The sequence below is a fragment of the Vicia villosa genome, linkage group LG3 (genome assembly GCF_029867415.1).
Source record: "Vicia villosa cultivar HV-30 ecotype Madison, WI linkage group LG3, Vvil1.0, whole genome shotgun sequence".
Lineage (NCBI taxonomy): Eukaryota > Viridiplantae > Streptophyta > Magnoliopsida > Fabales > Fabaceae > Vicia > Vicia villosa.
In genome coordinates this window covers 215,843,595-215,865,727 of record NC_081182.1, presented here as the reverse complement: position 1 = coordinate 215,865,727, position 22,133 = coordinate 215,843,595, and the positions used below count along the sequence as shown (strand labels likewise).

General features: G+C 34.3%; 1 pseudogene; it reads left to right on the top strand.

Annotated features, from left to right (window-relative positions):
- The first annotated feature begins 15,578 nt into the window (after window positions 1-15,578).
- Window positions 15,579-22,133, top strand: LOC131659933 (uncharacterized; annotated as a pseudogene).

The following is a 22,133-nucleotide window of genomic DNA, read 5'->3' as shown; positions in this document are numbered from 1 at the left end:
GAATCAATGGTGGTCCTACCTTCAGGATCTATGCGTAAAGACGCATTCATCCAGAACTCCGCCACCATGTTGGGGTAGATAGCGCCCTCCAGGACTTCTTCAAAGTAGAAGTCCAGTTCTTGGTTGACAAATAGGGTTTCGATGTTGATAAAATTACGAACAAGTTCATCTTCAGAGAATCTGAACTCGCCTCTGATGAGGGCTTTGATGTTGTTAAAGGAGAGAGTTTCAGCCATTGCAAGGTAAGAAAAGGTTTTTGAAGGAAGAAGCTGTGTGTTTTCTTTTTCTGTGTCTTGGTTTGGAGAGAAAGCACATGAATGAAGAAATGAAGGCAATATTAGACCCTTTATATAGACGGGGAATACTGAAGGGTGGTTTTAAATTGTTAATGAGTGATTGGACTGCGGTTGGTTTTCCAAAGAGAGAAGTTATGGCTTCCGCCGTTTCCCGCCCTTGGAAGTTGAGAAGTAATCATGAAACTGATGCACACACGTCTTAATTTGATGTTTTGGAGAAAGTGACGTCACTTTTTAATAATGATTATGGCTAGAGGAGTGGAAACGTCAAGTCTAGAAGCAAGGATGCTGCGAAGGATGTTCAGGGTTTACATGTTGCATTAAATAAAAGCACTGTAGAAAATCTAAAAATATATTTTGGCAGAAATTGGAAGATTTGCTAAAGTAATGTTGGCAAACATTATAGATATAAATGGGAGTCAAGCATACAAATATTATATGTCTACAGTAGTTTCGATTACAAAACAAAGGTGCAACAAGTAACAAGATTGAAAATATCTAGTTAAAATCCTCAGGGAGATCCTTTTTGATCTTCAAGTATTGAGTCTCCCATGAAGACATACGAAGCTCAATTAGTGCCCGTTGTTTCTTCAATCTTTCGATCTCTGGCACTAATTTCTGTGCAGTCTCGAAATGTTTAATTCCCGACTGCACCATTTCGAGCAAATCTTGTTGGTTGGATTTTTGTATGGCTGCTTGACAACGTTCAGCTTCCTTTATCTTGTCCTCGAGCGCCTTTATCTCTTGTTTCCAGGAGTTGATATTCTTCTCATAATCATCAAAGGCCTTCTGATTTTATGAATGTTTAAGTTTGAGGGGCTCACCTTTTTTCGTTGCGTCCACAGCAGAATTCCATGAAGAGTCACGAGAGGCCATTGTCTCAGATAGCTCTTTTTCGACATTTTGTTTTCGAAGAATGTTGGCCTGGAGTTGCTCAAGTAGAGAGCCTAGCAGAACAATTACCTCTGAAACTTCTGTGGAAACTTGAAGCAAATCTACCTTCTTTAGAAGTTGATTTAAGTTGTGACTCTTAATAGGATCCCGGTTGAGAACATCCACAAGATCGACCCCAAAGAATCTCTCTTTTATTTGGCGGAGGAGGCTAGGAATATCTTCTTTGTCACTAGATTCTACCGTTACAGCTGGAGAGACATCAAGCTCCAAAGGCAAATAAGTATTCACATTCATGATAGCCTTTAGGAAACCAAGAGGATCAGTTTGCTTAAGTTGTTCCAGCTCTGAAGGAGTAGGCTTCGCATGGGCAAGCGTCGAAGTTGTCCCAGGAATGGTTTTTGTATCAAGAGTCGAAGTTCCTTGATGATCTTGTTTTTCTAGTTGAGAAGTCTCTTCCATAGCATCTTTCTCCGACGCAGTATCCTCGCTGTCATGAGGTTGTGGGTTCACATTGTCGCTGCCTGAGAATGGGTGCGACAATGTGAACCCACAACCTCATGACAGCGAGGATACTGCGTCGGAGAAAGATGCTATGGAAGAGACTTCTCAACTAGAAAAACAAGATCATCAAGGAACTTCGACTCTTGATACAAAAACCATTCCTGGGATAACTTCGACGCTTGCCCCTGCGAAGCCTACTCCTTCAGAGCTGGAACAACTTAAGCAAACTGATCCTCTTGGTTTCCTAAAGGCTATCATGAATGTGAATACTTCTTCGCCTTTGGAGCTTGATGTCTCTCCAGCTGTAACGGTAGAATCTAGTGACAAAGAAGATATTCCTAGCCTCCTCCGACAAATAAAAGAGAGATTCTTTGGGGTCGATCTTGTGGATGTTCTCAACCGGGATCCTATTAAGAGTCACAACTTAAATCAACTTCTAAAGAAGGTAGATTTGCTTCAAGTTTCCACAGAAGTTTCAGAGGTAATTGTTCTGCTAGGCTCTCTACTTGAGCAACTCCAGGCCAACATTCTTCGAAAACAAAATGTCGAAAAAGAGCTATCTGAGACAATGGCCTCTCGTGACTCTTCATGGAATTCTGCTGTGGACGCAACGAAAAAAGGTGAGGCCCTCAAACTTAAACATTCAGAAAATCAGAAGGCCTTTGATGATTATGAGAAGAATATCAACTCTTGGAAACAAGAGATAAAGGCGCTCGAGGACAAGATAAAGGAAGCTGAACGTTGTCAAGCAGCCATACAAAAATCCAACCAACAAGATTTGCTCGAAGTGGTGCAGTCGGGAATTAAACATTTCGAGACTGCACAGAAATTAGTGCCAGAGATCGAAAGATTGAAGAAACAACGGGCACTAATTGAGCTTCGTATGTCTTCATGGGAGACTCAATACTTGAAGATCAAAAAGGATCTCCCTGAGGATTTTAACTAGATATTTTCAATCTTGTTACTTGTTGCACCTTTGGTTCGTAATCGAAACTACTGTAGACATATAATATTTGTATGCTTGACTCCCATTTATATCTATAATGTTTGCCAACATTACTTTAGCAAATCTTCCAATTTCTGCCAAAATATATTTTTAGATTTTCTACAGTGCTTTTATTTAATGCAACATGTAAACCCTGAACATCCTTCGCAGCATCCTTGCTTCTAGACTTGACGTTTCCACTCCTCTAGCCATAATCATTATTAAAAAGTGACGTCACTTTCTCCAAAACATCAAATTAAGACGTGCGTGCATCAGTTTCATGATTACTTCTCAACTTCCAAGGGCGGGAAACGGCGGAAGCCATAACTTCTCTCTTTGGAAAACCAACCGCAGTCCAATCACTCATTAACAATTTAAAACCACCCTTCAGTATTCCCCGTCTATATAAAGGGTCTAATATTGCCTTCATTTCTTCATTCATGTGCTTTCTCTCCAAACCAAGACACAGAAAAAGAAAACACACAGCTTCTTCCTTCAAAAACCTTTTCTTACCTTGCAATGGCTGAAACTCTCTCCTTTAACAACATCAAAGCCCTCATCAGAGGCGAGTTCAGATTCTCTGAAGATGAACTTGTTCGTAATTTTATCAACATCGAAACCCTATTTGTCAACCAAGAACTGGACTTCTACTTTGAAGAAGTCCTGGAGGGCGCTATCTACCCCAACATGGTGGCGGAGTTCTGGATGAATGCGTCTTTACGCATAGATCCTGAAGGTAGGACCACCATTGATTCAGCAATTCGACATGCTCACCTTAGCATCACTCCCACTACTATTGCCAATCTAATAAGATGCAATAACTCTGGGGCAACTTTTGATGATAATAGTTTCAGCATGACTACTCATCTCATGTTGAGAACTCTTATGGACAATGATCGTTTCAGCGCTAAAGTCATCAGGATCTGGCACCAGATGCTGGTGGGGAACTTCCAACCTCGGAGGATCGACGAAAACAACATCATGGTTGAAGATTTGGAACCAGTAATTTCCCTAACAAAGTCTCCAGGATCATTTTATCACTCGGCTGATAATTGATCATGTCTTCAAAACCGCTATCACGAGGCTGGTAGTCGGTAACCTTTTGTTCTGGTTATATTATTTAACATGTCTATCACAAGCCTGATAGTCGGTAATATTAATCGAACCTTTTAAGCTTTTATTACCATGTCAAGTCTATCACCATGCTGATAGTCGGTAATACGGTTTCACACCTTTCACCTTCGCATTATTAGAAAGTCTATCCCTGTGCTGATAGTCGGTAATGTCGATAGGTAAGCTTTTCTTACAAAGCTATCATTCCCCGGTGAAGCATACACTTGCTTTCCCGAAAGGAAAAAACGGATTTTCTTCCTAAAACGGATTGAGACATCCTTCTCGATCTCTTGTCCCCAGTGGAGTCAGTTTTGATATCCCTCGGTAAGAATATCCTTGCATCATTCGCAATTTTGGTATCTTAGGTCCAAAATTTGCGTCTTCTGATATTTAAGTCTCTTCCACCCTATCAAAACGAAGATTTTCAATCTTCATGTCTCAGGTTGAAGAAACTTAAATAGGGGCATCTGTCATACCCCAATTTTTGACCTAAGATACCACCTCATATCATTTGCATATGCATCATTTGCATCTCTAACAAATTGCATAGTTTGTGTTTGTTACTTGTGACTCAGCAGGATTTAAACAAGAAATCATTCATCAGTACAAGTAACAATCAATTAGGGTGTTGTTCTCCCTTCATCTCAAATGAATCATCTTCATCAACAATCAACATTTGGTCCTCAGAGATTCATTTCAACAAGCTCAAAGGATCTGAATCAACCAAATTAGGGTTTTGACTGAAGATAGCATACTCCTGACTTTTGCTCAGGATTTGACCTAATGACTTGGGACATGACCACAAGGCCCCAAGTGCATCATTTTGACCTAATTTATTGACTCAAGACATCTCCTATACAAGGGTTGATCAACAGTGCAATTTCAAATCATCAGATTAGGGTTTTAAACTATCAGGGACTGAAATCAGGGATCAAAAATTTGGGAAACCCTAAAAATCCCCAGGAAGTCAATCAAAGGTTTCAATAATCTTAAAATAATCCCTATGACAACATCCAATGGAAATTGTGTCTCAATTCAAGATCCACAGTCATCAATTTCATCAGGTCGACAATTAGGGTTTTGACCTAATTCACCTGAACAACTGACTTTTTAATCAGGACATGGTGCCACAACTTAAACCATGGCTCAAGGTCCTCCAATAACTCAATGTGATCCATTCATACCATTCATTTGGTGAGGATAGCCTGGTTCATTTGAAATCTCCAGAAACGCGATTCGTCTGAAAAACTCAACTGTACAAGATCACCATTGACTTTTGGGGAATTTTGGTCAACCATGACTTTTGAAGTTTTAAATCATCAATATATGATATATGGAGTCATTTGATCAAGAAAAATCAAGAAAATCAATCAAGAATCAAAAAGTCAAAGTTTGACTTTTATACTTAGAAAAATTTCCTAAGTGTTTTTCAATGGTTTTTTCCAAACTATGGAAGGGAATAACTCAAAATTTCACCTACAAACTGAAAAAAAACTTCCAACATGAAAGTTGTAAATTTTGATCCAATAAACAACTTTGTCACATAAAATGATTTTCCAAAAGATCAATCATTTAAGAGATATGGAGCTTCAAAGTTGGTATCTTTTGAAAATTTCACTTAAAATCTCATTTTCTTCAAAGTTCATGGATCTTTTTCACCCATTTCCTTAAAGGTCTTTGTTGTACCCCAAAATTTGCCCTCATATATCGGCAAATGTCATTTTGTTTTGAATAGGTGACGCAACACAGTTGGTAAGGATTTGAGTTTAAAAGGTACAACAGCGAGAGGTGCCGGACTCGAATCTCACTTCTAACATTTCTCCCTTTTTATTTGTTTTCTAATTTTATTTCCATTTATTCAAAAATCATAAAAAATTGCATTTTTTATTATTTTAATTTAATTTTCGCACTAATTAAATAGAAATTTTTAAAATAGTCATTTTTTCAGTTTTATGCATTTTTAATAAAAAAAATCACCAAAAATCATAAAATATTTAAAATATCCAAAAAAGGAAGTTTTAAAAACACTTTTTATTATCTTGGGGAACAAGTATGTTTTGTTTTAGGAAAATATCAATTAATCATCAAAATTCAGATTATATTTTAATTTAGAATTTGAATCGTTAATTAATATTTGATCATCTCAGGCCTTATTTGTTACCCTAATTTTTTCTTATAAAAGCTAACACTAATAACCCTTATAGACACCAATTCACACGTACAAACACCACCCCAAACCTCAATCTCAAAAACCTGCAGCTTTTTGTTCAACACACACGTACAAAAGCAACTAACCATTATTCTCTACCACACTAATACACACGTACATTTTTTTACATGCTAGAAAAAACACTAACCCTTATTTTTTTCACATTCGGCAAAAACCTTTCTAGGCAGCCACTTTGTATATTACACACCCAACTTTCACATACAGCATAATTTCTCACATCACTTCACCAACAAAAAAATAGTCTTCATGAATTCATATGAAAATTAACCTTCCCTACAATATTTGTTTTGTTGTCACAGTTGTGTTCTTTTTCAGGTCACAAGCAAGCTTGCAATTTCAGCATCGCAACCGCGGCTCCGCCGTCCAACACAGAACAACGCATCAACAACAACACAAATCATAAACCACGCTTCAAACCTTGACATGATTTAAATCTTAACAATTTTTCATCACCACAAAACTAACACTTCTATATAACATTTATACAATTTTCTTTGTTTGTTTGTGTTTGCAGAAAGAAAAGATAATATCAAAAGGAAAAGAGAATGAAGTTAATAAAATCAAAAGAAAAAGAATGAACATGGAAGAAGGTGGTTGTTATCATATCAACGTCTTGCCGGCGAAGCACCCAAATTTCCGACGGAACTCCACCGCCATTAGTCGAATCAGATCTGACTGTCAAAGCCCGATGCAGCATCGTACAACCGCAAATCACCATAGGTCGCAATCCGTCCGTCCTCCGCCTGAACCGCACCGCCAACCGATCGTGCGCCTCCGCTAACTGCCGTGAATCATCTGCATCAATGGCCGTCAAATCTCTGGTATTTTCTTTATCGGTAATTTCTCTCACCTTTGTTTTTAACTTCAATTGATAATTTTCTATGAGATGTTGTTTTTGTGAAAGACATTGATTCATGTAGTTTTGAAGAATGATGAAATTGTTGTTGTTTGTCATGTTTGAGAGAGAGAATGAGAAACTATGAGAACAACAAAATTGTTATCTCTCTCACATATGAAGCAATTAGAAGTAGTCTATTTTTTATTTATTTTCCATTACGCCTGTGTCGTGTGTCATCGTGCTAGTAGCTAGAATAAAGAATAAAAAATAATAATTAGTTTTTCTTAATTTGTTTGATAAAAAAATGTCGTACAAGTTTGTTTGCTATTATATTTATTTTCTATAGTTCTTTGTTCTTTTCATTTCATCTTTATAAAAAATCATATAAAACTAAAAAATATATTATCTTATTTAACTAGTTTTTTCTCTTTTAGATTTAATTTACTTTTTTATAAAATATCAAAAAAAGGTTTAGTTTAATTTTCTTAATATTATCCAAAAACATAAAAATATGTTATTTAATTTTTAATTTCTTTTTTGAATTTAATATGTTTATAATTTTCTTTAGTTAATTGTCATGATTATTTGTCAGCATTTTCACCTCATTTCTCAACATCATTTTATGTATATATCCGTATTAACATTTTTTTGTTGATTGCGAGGTACCGCTTGATACTGAGACCCTCGAATTTCATGGACATTTATCATTTGCAATTTTACTTCGTACATATTATTTCTTTATTTTTATTTGGGTTTGTAATAGTTAATTAGGACTTTTACGTTCTCGCACATTTACTTTTCGCACCTCTAATTATGTAACTGCCCCAAAGCCCAGTAATAGCGTAGGACATTTACCTTTCCGCACTTTAAATTTCTGTAAATGATTTAACTGCTAGTAATTAGGGTGTGTATGACAAGATAAATCAAACGTTAGCTCACTAAAAAATAAAAGATAAACTATGATTGAATCCAACACACTTGCACGCACTCACCCTTAGGGTACGCCCCTCTTCGGTTGCCTTCGATTATAAGGCCATGTCCCTCGAATGTAGAGGTACCAGTTAGCAAAGTCCCTCGATTAAAAATCATCGCAAAGATCATAAGTCCCTCGATGACCCACGATGTTGCCTATGATGATATGATCTAGTCCCTCGAATGGTTGCCTATGAAAGATGATTGTCCCTTCGAATTTGCTAAAGGTACCTCTACATGTTGCCTTTAAATGACCTCGATGACCCTTCGATGACCCGCACGTCCAATAAAACACGGACTACCTACTTCTATATAGTATGGATAGTCCTGGGAACTTTAAAAATTACAGAAAAAAGACCAATCAATTAGGGTAGTGCTCTTAAACTTCCTAGCTCAAAAAAAATATCTTTTCAATACTATTTCTAAGGCTACGCACTTACGCTAAAGTCCTTATGTTTCTTTCAAAACAAACAAACAAACATGAGCTAAGAAAGTTAAGAGCCCGTAGATAACTACGGATGAAGAGGGTGCTTACACCTTCCCTTTTCATAACTTACCCCCCGAGCCCGTTTCTTTTTAAAAGAGGTATTTTTCTGTACTTTTTACCTTTCCTAACACTGGACAAAATAAAAGTCGGTGGCGACTCTTGCTCACCTCAACATTGGTTGCTTTTAAAAAAATAAAAGTCAGTTCACCGTATTACAGTCTTGAAGAAACTTTCAACTAGGGTTTTGAAGTGTGTAACATGAGCTTTCCAAAATGTCCAAGAGCATGAAAAAATATGGAGCATAGCTATGGTTTTGAATTTTGACACTAGTGATCATTATGCTTGAATTTTCACCATTTTTCACTAAGTTTCAATGCTATATGGCCTCTAATGCAAGTAATGACACATCAAAGCAATAATTGAAAGATATTTTCTAATTTGAAGATCAGAATGGAAGACGATAAGAAGCTTGGAGATTTAACCATGGTTTAGTCACTTTTAACCATTTGCATTAAATGTAAAGATTCCATTTTATCTCCAAATGCCAAATCACCATTCTTTGATCAACTTGTAAAGCTCTGCATTCAGAATCCTTGGCCTATAAATAGAGGTCATTTCCACTATTCAAATCACACCAAAACCTCACAATTATAGGTTTTCTCTCTTCTTTCTTGAATTGCAAGTTTCAAGTTTCAAAGTGAGGTAGAAAACTCAACCTCCAAACCCTTGAAGTTATGGCCAAAGTGATGGTTCTAGCAACTCATAAACATCATATGGGATGTGTTTGAACCACTCACACACCCCAAATCACCCCAAAACTCAGATTCACTCTTCAACCTCCATATGAACGCATGATGAGCCGTATCATGCCAATTTTCATTCCAGTTCATTTCTGTCCAAATTAACACTTCCCACACCTCATATATATCACATATGAGCTATCCAAACACTCATCATCAACCTGAAACATCAGAATCATCGAGCTCGATTCACACTTAGGCTTAACTGCAGATCGGGTACCACCAACTGCTCCAGGTGTTTTCAATTCACTCCAAGCATCCAGACACCTTCCATAATCATCATTGAAGCTATCCAGATTGTTACAAAGCATCTGTAACACCTCCAGATCAAAATTCAATTCTCAGTTTGGCCGTTTTTGAGGTAAGTACACTTGAACTTCAAACTCTATGAATCATGCATCATAAATGAAATATTGCTTTTCCATCTTGTTTCTGCACTATCACTGATTATTAACCCTCAATCAATTTCATAATTCATCAATCATACACGATTTCATATTGAAATTCAGTTTTAGGGTTCTTCATGTTCATGCGAAAATTAACCATCTTAGAACAAAAATAAATGAAATTAAAGATCACCATCATGTTCCTTATGGAAAATCGAGTGAAATAAACCCTTTACTTGATCAAAACAATTCAGTTTCAAAGGTTTTCAAAAATCAGTTGAAGGTGTGTTCTTGGCGCCATTTTTGATTCAGAAAATTCAAATCCTTGTTTTAAAATATAATCAGTTCAACGCGTGTTATTAACAAGCCACAAGCGTGGCGCAGTTGGTTCATGTTTTGGTTGGTGAGAGTGAGGGCGTGGGTTCAAACCCTGGCAGGACCAAACTCTATTTTTTTTATCACTTTTTTTCTTCAATTTCTTCACAACTTTAACTAATTATTTAACCAATCAAAACTCATCATTTTTACTTCATTTTTTATACACTCTTTATTTAATATATGTATTTTATGAATATAAAAAAAAAATCACAAAAAAAATGTTTATTTAATATGTTTTTTTATTAGGTTAAAAAGGACATGTTTTTAAGTGTTTTTAAATACTTTAAATATTGTTTTTATTTGATTTTTCAAACCTAATTACTTGTAAATATTTTTGTGATCAAACCCTAATTTTTTAGGTCTTAATTAAGCATTAAAATTTGTGTTATCTTAATTAAGTTGACTTTGGTCAAAATTCAAACCGTTTTAAAACAAGCGATCACGGTTTTTTTTCAAAACGATAAACCATTTCTTTTTGATTTTTCTTTTCAAAAGAAACTATTGATTAAATCTTTTTGGATTGATCAATTGATTTTCAAAATGATGTGGGGCCTCTCGAATATTAGAGAGTATAAGTCCCATTCCTTTTCTTTTTGTACAGTTTTTCAAAACAGAAAATTTCTTCAAAAAAAACAAAACCTTTTCAAACTTCAAAACATAAAAACTTCAAAAAAAAAAACAATCAACCATGTTTTATGAAAATAAAACATGGGCCTCCACATAGGTATAAGTCCCATTCCCGTACATGAAATTAGGTATTTCATTGTACACCTTTTTGTAAATACTTGTTTACACAGCTTCTGAATAAACTCAATGGGCCTCTCCCCGAGTATAAGTCCTGAGCCCCGTGTATACAAATGGATCATGCTTACAGGTATATTTCCTTCATAAACTCCATTATATACACACACTTTGACATATATATATGTAATTGTTCATACTTGTTCATGTTTGTCCATGTTTGTTCATACTTGTTCATGTGTTTGTTCATGTTATATATACTTGTTAACCTTAGGACAACACTAGGTTCCCCGTAGCCTCCTATTGGGCTTCGTGCAAAGAATCTCCCTAGTTTAGGTTAGGACATAGAGTATGGTTTCCCGGTGAAATCGCTCTAAGAGCTCAAACCAACTATACCATGCCTCCTCTTGGGATATGTACAAACGACTTGTCCCTCCCATAGCCTCCTCTTGGGCTTACAATGCAAGGACCCTGGATTGTCCCTCCCATAGCCTCCTCTTGGGCTTACAATGCAAGGACCCTGGATTGTCCCTCCCATAGCCTCCTCTTGGGCTTACAATGCAAGGACCCTCGGATAGCCTCCTCTTGGGCTTCGTACAAGGACCCACGGGCTTCTTATAAGCATCCCCATATATCCAAAACAAATACCCTAGGAGATTAGACATTTATCATCTCTATGATAGGAGTATCTCTTCTATATCATCACAAACAATCAATCAATCAAATAACTCTTTTTGCCACAAGGCTGGCTAATCAATCAAACCGTTTTGCCACCATACTAGCTGATTAATCAAAGTTTTTGTCACAAGGCTGACTTCATTGAAACTTTTGCCACAAGGCTGGATGATTAATCAAAACTTTTTGTCACAAGGCTGACTTCATTGAAAGTTTTTGCCACAAGGCTAGTTAAACAAAAAAACATCTTTATCATTCTAAGCGCCATAAGTGGCACAGCCCAGGGCTTATAATGAAAAGATTTCAAACAAAAATCAAATAGATGTATGTGATGATATAGATTAGATACATCGAACATTGAGATGACATTTGTCTCTTATCCTTTGCTTCCACTAGCATAAGTGGGAACTACGATTGCTCTGACTTTCTCAACATCCCTTTGAGAATACGTAGGCACAAGGTCGTATCCTTGGCGAGCAAAACTTCTCCCTCAAACCACTCAAACCTTAGCACCCGTAGACCCCGAGCTACAGATGCTCTGATTCCCTCTAAGGGATATGTATGCAGAGGATCACGATGATCTTTGCGAGCATAATCAAACAAACACCTTAGGTCCCACCTATTTCACAAGAACCTCCACCATAACATAGAATGAAACAAACATAACAAAGAAACCTATAGAGTACTATAGATACGTTGGGTGCTAATATCTTCCCTTCGTATAACCAACCCTCTTACCCGGAATCTCTCCCCCACTTTTGCATTGCTTTTAGTTTTGGGCTTTGCATCTGTTTTTAGGTTATTGCAACTTTTTTCCTTTTCCTACTTTGGAAACAATAAAAAGTTTGGTCGAAACAAAAGAAAAATCATTTTTTTGAGCACTCGAGCCCAAAGAAGGCATCAGGTGTCTCATCCCGAAAAAGATACGATTTTTCCCCGCGACAGGAACACTCATATAAACATCCTCCTCTAAGTCACCATGTAGAAAGGCAATGTTTACATCAAGTTGGTGCAAATGCCAAATCTTGATGGATGCTATAGCAAGAAGAACTCTAACAGTGGACAATTTTGCTACATGTGAGAAGGTGTCAAAAAAGTTTAAGCCTTCTACTTGGTTGTAGCCTTTTACAACAAGTCTAGCCTTATACCTTTCAATGGTACCATCAACTTTATGTTTGATTTTGTATACCCACCTGCTTCCAATAGGCTTAACATTTGGTGGAAGATCAATCAGTTTCCAAGTACCATTTATAGTTATGCCTCGATTTCATATTTCATGGCTTGAATCCAGTTATTATTTGTATAAGCCTCCTCGTAATTTCTTGGCTCATGGTCAAGAGTGACAGAAAAGCCGAAAGACTTGTGACTAGAAGACAAGAAATTAAAAGAATGGAATGAAGAAATAGGATAAGGAAAACCTGAAGATGAAGGTGTGGGTTGATTACTTGAATCAAGGCACACATAATTCTTAAGATAAACAGGTGGATGTCTGCTTCTACCAGGTTTGGTGAGAGTGTCAGGTGAAAGGTAGTTGTCATGGCTATTCTCAGGTGGTGAAATGTTGGTTTCAGGGATAACATCAATAGATATAGGAGGATAAGGGGTATCTATATGATCATCAACAGGTTCAAAGGTTTGAGGGAAGGGAAATGTGTTATTTGGTGGATTTGTGGGTTGATGACTAGGATAGTATCTCCAATTTGGGTTAAAAGGGAAAATAAGTTCATGGTGAGTGACATTCCTTGAAATGAAGATGTCATGATTGTTGACATCTAATAAAATGATACCTTTGGTTCCTTGCTTGAATCCTAAGAAAACACATTTTCTTCCTCTAGGATCAAGCTTGGTCCTATGGGATTGGAAAGTAACAGCATAGGTTAGAGAACCAAAGACTTGCAATGCATGTAGGTCAAGTTCTGTGTTGAAAATTAGAAAGAAAGGAGATTTGTTATTTAGAATGGGACTAGGAACTCTATTAATGATGTACACAACATGTGTTACATCATATGACCAAAACGTTTTAGGGATGTTTGCTTGAAACAAAAGGGCTCGGGCAATGTTTAAGATGTGTTGGTGTTTTCTTTCCACCATATCAATTTGTTGAGGGGATTCAACACAACTGATTTGGTGTGAAATGCGATTAGCAGCATAAAATTGAGGTATGAGGAATTTAGGACCATTGTCACTTCTAATGATCTTAACTTTGGAGTTATGTTGAGTTTGGATCATTTGAATGAAATTGATGACATTTTCTCTGGTTTTAGATTTTGTTTTTCATAAGTATGAGCCAAGTATATCTACTAAAATCATCTACAGCAGTCAAAAAATAGGAATGGTCATGATGAGATTTTATGGCAATGGGACCCCAAATGTCAAAATGAATCATTTCAAAAGGAAATTTGGATTTATTGAAACTAGAATGATAAGGATTTCTCGTGTTTGGCATAGTGGCATACATCACAGGCACCATGTTTGTCAACAACAATAAAAGGTAAAAAACTATGAAAGATGACCTAATCTAAAATATTTAATACATGAAAAACAAAATAAATTCCTTTTTTAGTTGTAACACATTCCGTGCATCAAGTTGGTGTTGTATTTTGGGATTGATATGCATTACTCTATGTATCATGTGTAATACATGAAAATGAAAGAGATCAAATTGTGTGTGATTTATCTACTATTTGTTTCTACCAGATCAAGGTAAATGCAACACCTATTCGGACCCACACAAGGGAAAAACCGTGAAAATGAGATTGTTTGGCCACATGTAGAGTGACCAGTAATTGACTTTAATGTAATGATTTCAGTTTTTTTCAAGCAACATATTATAAACGAGAGAATTAAGGGTTCTCAAACAATAAGAAAAATTACAAGATATTACAATAGGGAGTTTGAAAAGAATATGATTTAAGAGAAAATATTCAACAAACTATGCACGAACTTTAAAAGAGTAATTCTACCTCCCAAATTCAAGAAGCGATTTTTCCACCCACCCCAAACGATTCTTCATCTTCATCAAAAGAGGATTCCAAGTAGCTTCCTTTCTAGGATTGAAACCTATAGGAATACTAAGAAAATAAAAGTTGCTATCCTCCATCCTACAAGAAAGAAAGTGAGACATCGTTTCCAAAAAATGATTGTTAGTATTAATGCCTATCAATTTACTTTTGTGGTAATTGATACCAAGACTTGAAACAAGTTCAAAAGCTCGAAGCACCGCCTTAGTCGCCCAAACGTGTTTCTAACAATCATCACCAACTATTAAAGTATCATCCGCAAATTGGAGAATGTCTACCCTAGTAGACCCCTTAATAGAAAATATTTGAAATTCCCCAACTTTTTCTTTAGTATACATAAGATTAAAGATAATAAATTGGGTGTAGTGTGGCATGCCACTACATGAACTTATAAATTTTTTCGAATTTATAACCATACCAACAATATTTAATTTCTATTTAATTATTAAGAAGTTATTATTTGATTTAATTTTTTTCATCTCAACTTTAAAATATCTTTGTGGTTTATCCACATAGAATGGTTGATGTTGTTGTCTTTTATAAAACATATTGTATTCTTTTAGACAATCCATTTCTAACCATCAAGATTTTACATTATGATTAGTACAAATTGACAATATTTAGTTTTCATTTTAATTGTTATGAAGTTTATTTATTTATTTATTTTTAATTGTAATAATCTATGAATCTATATTTCTATTCAGTTATTAATGACTTTTAAAAAATATTAAAATCTATTTTTCACCATTTATGATTATTTATCAATCTAAATTGTAACTCTAAAGCAATTAAAACCCAGTTTTATTATATTAAAGACATTATCTACTAATAAAAATTAAAAAAAAAAAAACCGAGTCTCAACTATTAACTAATTATCTATTAACCCAAATCCTAACCCTATAATATGAAAATTTAAAATTGTATTTCTTACTTTTTATTTATAAAAAATTTAACCGTTTGAATAACAACTGTTTTATATATTATTCCATAATTAAAATCATTAAATTTTTAGGATACAAACTAATTGATAAATTTTAATATAATTCCTATATTAGTTACAAATACGATTTTATAATTACTCCTTAAAATTTAATATATTCTCAAATATTATAATAAACACATATTGAAATTTTGCTTTCTAAAAAAAAAAATTAGAAAAAAATCCTATAAACATAATTAATTATTAATTGACCATCTATGTTATTCTAAAAAATCAACTTTTTCTCGTATTTATAAAACTACATATAATAATTAATACAATAATGTATTATAGATCAACCACGCAACGCGCGAGTTATTTATTTTGTGAAGGGAAGGACATGGATTTTTTTCCTGTAAGTATGATTGTTCCAAACTTGAGATTTTACTTTTCGACATGGAAAGAGATGAAGACCATAAATGTATGGAAGTCCCAAATTCTTTTTTTGAAAATCTTGTGAAGCTTCAAGTTTTGTACATTTCTGGTCATGAAAATCGACCCCTATCATTACCATATTCAATTCGTTCAATTGCAAATATTCGATCTATATTGGTGAATAGAGTTGATTTAGGTAACATCTCTATTTTGGGAAATCTGCAAAGTCTTGAGACTCTTGATTTGGTTGAATGCAAAATCAATGAATTGCCACAAGAAATTACAATGTTTGGGAAATTTAAATTGTTAAAATTGGAAGAATGTGAAATCAGAAGGAATGATCCATTTGAGGTTATTGGAAGATGCTCAACACTTGAAGAGTTGTACTTCATGGTTAGTTTTAATGATTTTTGTCGAGAAATAACCTTACCCAAATTGCAAAGGTATCACATCCGTAAAGGATGGGTTTGGAGTAGGATTTATTATTCACTATCAAAATATGTGGCTTTGATTGGCGATGATTGTTGTTTTTCAAAAGAAACATACAAGTATTTCATGCAAACATCAAAGGGTCTTCAACTAAATGGAATTAATGAGGGATGGAAAAATCTCATGCCTGAGATTGTTGATATACATCTAGGTATGAATGAACTTGTTGAGCTTCGGATGAGCAATATTTCACAATTACAGTGTCTCATTGACACTAATGGTTATCAAGTTTCAAGTGTATTGTCCGAGTTGGTTGTATTAGAACTGCAGGGAATGGAAAATTTGGAAGTACTATTCAATGGCTCCCTTTCTTTTAACTCTTTGAATAAATTGGAAGAGGTGTCAATAAATCACTGTGAAGTGCTTCAAAGATTTTCTAATTGCAAGCTAAATCTCTGCTATCTAAAGACCGTGACACTGTGGGAATGCCCAATGTTGGTTGACCTTTCTTCACTGTTAACTTCTCGAAACCTGGTGCTGCTAGAGAAATTGCAAATAATTGATTGTGAGAAATTGACAAACATAATAGTAGATGAAAGAAGAGAGGGGGAATCAAAAGACAAAATTATTGGTGGTGATAATGCTAACATGAGTCACGACTCAATGTTTCCAAAACTAAAAGTTCTTGTTATTGAAGGATGTCACCGATTAAAATCAATACTTCCTCTCCACTCCTCTCAAATGCAACATCTTCTCTTGGATTTTTATATGTTGTCATTGTTCTAGACATAAATCTGGGAGTATTACAACTACTATAATCCCACCGTCTCATGAGGATTCACCGCAGAACAACTCAACAACATTGGTAACACTCACTTCTTTTTATATTTTGATATGTTTTCTTTTAAATGTGAATCTTGTAATTTCTTTGATAGAATTTATGCATATAACACATCTAAAACTTGAAGTCTTCTATTAGAATTTGCATACTATATATTTGAAGTGCTTCAAAAAGTTGGATGCCCATAATTAATTATAGATAACGTACACATATCTTAAGGATTTATTTAAGATAAATTTTGTATGTTCCCATTTCCATAATTTGTATACAAAATTCTTCAATAATGTTTGATTTGATTAAGTGTTCTTTTATATTGGTATTTCATTACAGATATCAAGTTCACACGACCGTCTTCAGATATGGGAACATGCACAATGTTTTCAAGTAGATTGGCCTAACATTTGTAATGTAAAAAAGATTTCGCTTTCTTGTATTTTGAAGATCAAATCTGTGTTTATCCTTTCTATTATTCCAAAAATGTTGGTGGAAACTTTGACGATTAGGAACTGCGATGATTTGAAGCACATAATAGTTGACATTGGAGATAAGGAAAGTGGTGGCAATAATTGGCGCTATGTCTTCCCAAAATTGAAAAAGCTATCCGTCAAAAATTGCTTGCAATTGATGTTGCAAATTATTAATGATAATTAATAATATGATTGTGTTCCAAAATGACATGGAAAATATGTTATGATTTGAATTTTGAATTCGAAGAGGGGTAACTCTTCATGGAATGTTGCAACTGTTGGTGAACCATGCTGTGGGCCAAAAGTCATAACTCTTGGAAAAGAAATTGTTTCACCAAGGGTCGCTACCTTGTGAAACAATATCAGCATGACCTATAAAATCATAACTTTGGATTCAGAATTCTTAATCAGAAAAAATGCAAATCCTTTAGAATAATTCCAGAGCACTCTTCGCTACATTCGAGTTTTCGCCGGTCTTGCGCAAACTCGAGAAGGCTGAATTATCCTGGGTATTCCAGCGTAGAAACTCCAAGACAAATTGGGAGTGCTTGAAATACTATAAGGAAAGTGTTTCGTACACGATTCTAGCCTCGATTCCATTTGATTGAAATTAATTTTCTAACAATTGAAATATATATTTGGACACTACACTGATGACCATCCAAACAACAATGAGATTCACATTGATCTTCCAGCACTACAATGTCTCGAACTTTGCAATATGACAAATTTAGTTGCCATGTCTCCCAAACAATATTGCATAGAATTTCCACAGTTAAAAGAGCTTGACATCACCGGATGCTCCCAGGTTGCTTTCAAACCTATTAATCACTCAGATTCAGATTCAGAATCTCTAGACAATACAATCATCAAGGTGTCCTTTTTCTCATATGTCTTTGTTGTTTGTCGAATTAATCATTGATTTAAATTTTACTTGAAGAATGTTGTTGGATTGAAATTGACAACCACTTGGTGCAAAATTTATTTTCTATATTGAACTATGCACATGTCAGTAGTGTTTTTGGTTTGATTTTTGGTTTCTTTATACTGGGATTACATTACAGGTATCAAATTCACATTGTCTTATGCTAAGGGAGCCTGCTCAATGCCTTCCGATACAATCAAACATCATTTGCTATTTAAAAGAGATTACACTGTCAGGTTTTTCGAATATCAAATCTGTGTTTAACCTTTCTATTACTTCAAAATTGTCGGTGGAAATTCTAAGAATTGAGAAGTGTAATAAATTGAAGAACATAATAGTAGATATTGGAGATGATAACAGTGTTTGCAACAATTGGGTCAATGTCTTCCCAAAATTGAAAAGGCTTTGTGTTGTAAATTGCTTGCAATTGGAAAACATATTTGGGCACTACGAAAACCACAATGAGATTGACCTTCATCTTCCGACATTACAATCTCTAGAACTATGCTATCTGCCAAGTTTAGTCTCCATATGTCCTAAACAATATCGCCCACCATTTCCACATTTGAAAGAAAGAAAAACTCAAAGAATGCTCTCTAGATAATTCAATCATGAAGGTATCCCCGTTTCCATATATTTTTATGTATTATGAATGAAAATAAAAAAATTTATAAATAAAATTATATATATATGCCATACATTTGCATTTCCATAATCTATATGCACAAGTCAATTAATGTTTGGTTTGATTTTTAGTTCCTTTATATACCGGGACGTGCTCAATGCCTTCCACTACCATCAAACATCATGTGCTATATAAAAGAGATTACCCTGTTTGGTTTTCCAAAGATCAAATCTGTGTTTATGCTTTCTTTTACTTCAAGAATGTTGGTGGAAACTTTGAGAATTGAGTATTGTGATGAATTAAAGCACATAATAGTAGACACTGGAGATGATGAAAGTGGTGGCAATAATTGGGACAACGTCTTCCCAAATTTGGAAACACTTTCTGTTCGAAATTGCAGGGAATTGGAATACATATTTGAACACTACACTGAATACCATTCAAACCAAAATGAGATTCACCTTCATCTTCCAGCCCTACAATGTCTCAAACTTTGCGCTCTGCCAAATTTAGTAGCCATGTGCCGTAAACAACATCAGATAAGATTTTCTCCTTTGAAAGAACTTGAACTCGTGAAATGCTCTTTGGATAATACAATCATGAAGGTATATTGATATTCCAATTATTTGGTGAAAGTAATATTTTCATGATATTATTAAAGAAATAAAAATATTTTCAGAATAAAATGCTTAATTGTTACCACATTTCAATCATATCAAGTGTCATCAGGTATTGATGTTTTTGTGATTTCTAAAATTTATGAAAATATCAAATTATAAATATATATATATATATATATATATATATATATATATATATATATATATATATATATATATATATATATATATATATATATATATATATATATATATATATATATATATATATATATATATATATATATATATATATGTAGGGAGCATATCAAGTGAGAGCAATTTCTGAAAAATGCAAAGTAATATATATATATATATATGATCTTCTATCAAATATAAATTTGGTAAATTTAAAGAAAATTAATAAAGGTATGAATAAATAGAAAAAGTTATGCTATAATGCACTTAAGGGTATTTTCTTTTAGTCAATATTTGTTCCAAAATTTATTTTCCCAACTTCTGCTGAGCTATTTTGTGAATTTTGGTTTCTATTTAAATAATTGATATAACTCATTTGTATCACCTTGTAGTAAGATAAATGAAACCAAAAAAATACTTGACAATTGTGACATTATTTTTAGGTAAAATGGAAGGGTGTCACCCCTTTTAATTACTCTTAACTACTAAAGAATATAATTTAAAACATGTCGCATTTAATTAAGAATTGTACTTCTCACTGAATTTCAAAAATATTCATGTAGGATTTGAGTGGGAGCTTGGAACATTTTATTGCTTTAGAAAGTCTCAAGGTACATAACTCCAAAGCAGAAAATAATTTTTATCCCAGTGAAATAGAAAGACAGCCAATGAACTTGGGGTTGCAAATGATGGAGTTACAAGATCTGTATTATATGATGTGCCTTTTTGTGGGTCCCAAAGATTCTTTTGCCCTACAGAACCTTACCCAAATAAAAATCGTGGGATGTGAAAGATTGGAAATAATTTTCTCTACTTCTATTTTAAGATGTCTATCACAATTGATTTATCTAAGAATAGAAGAATGCAAAGAGTTGAAGCATATCATCAAAGATGACGGGCAGCATCAAAACTTGTCCTCAAGGACATGCTTTCCAAAGCTAAACACACTTGTTGTAATAAAGTGTCACAAATTAAAATATGGTTTTTCGGTCTCCATATGCAAAGAGCTTCCTAAGTTAGAGGCTTTGATGATAAGTGAAGCATATGAGTTGGAAGAAATATTTAAAAATGAAGGTGACCAGAAAGTCGAGTTTCTAAATCTAAATATTGTAGCTTTGGTCGACCTACCAAGACTCTTCCATACCCAAGGAATTCAATTTCAGGCGGCAAAATTTCGTTTTATACAAAATTGTCAAAACCTCTCTTTGACTTTAGCCTCAACTCCTTCTTTCATGCTTGACATTGATAAAATTTGTTGCTTGGTCAAAGGTACACACTATACCCAAAACTTTTTATAACCATTAAATGATGGTTTTAATTAATTACATACATGCAATGTTTATAAAATATTATGTAGATATGTGTTGGTGTACATGTTTATTTCTTATAGCTCGTTTGTGGATTTACGAAAGTCACATGGACACTACCACAAAATCATTTAGAATATACACATACGTATATGTCCATGAGTTTCAAGGAACAAGTTTTAAATCTCCTCTGGAATTGTTTTAAATGGTCATTTGTGTCATTTTAATTAATAATAGTTTTCTCCTTTTCCAATTTTTTTTATAAAAAATTTAAGTAATTATACATCTAGTAAAAATTTTTGTTTTATCATGTGTATGAGTTATTATCTAGTCATTTAAATCTATACTATTTTACTGTAGATTTTGAAACACGCGCACAATTTAGACGTTTATTTGAAGGATTACCAAAAGTTTCAACAGGTCAAGATACTATTAATGAAAATACAAGTGTAGAAGCCCCAAAAGATGAAGTAGCATTAGGAAATGAGTTGACTTCTTCACAGGTGAATATCAATCTATGTATTCTAGCTATTGACACCAGAAACAATCACATTGACAATATCTTTGAATCAACATGTTTTTTGTGCAGATACTAAAGGCAGAGAATGAGGAATTAGGTTTTCTTTATCATGTCACGCGAGAGCTTTATGAATTGGATTCTAAGAAGCTTGTGGATTATAAGAACTTGTCTTTGTTGATTGATTTTCTTGTTAAACATCCTTCGGTTCTTTTAAGGGACACTTCACTTAGTAACAGATACAAGGGTTATGCATACAACTGCCTAGCTAAGCTATTGAAATTTCTCAAAACCCACAGTGTGTTGGATGTGTTAGGTTCAAGCCACTCAGAATATGTTGAGTTATTAAAAGATGTGCGCAGTTTTTCTTTTGATAAGGGTTGGTTGGATGGGGTTGAAAAGCGCATTTTATTTTCTTATTTGCAATTTTCTCAAGATGCATTGCAAAAATTATTCGATTCTAATAAAGTTACCGAAGATGTTGAAGTGGTGAGTTTGAAGATAAACAATTGGGATAATAGCTATTTTCCCCCCTGCCATATTAGCGAGGTTTGA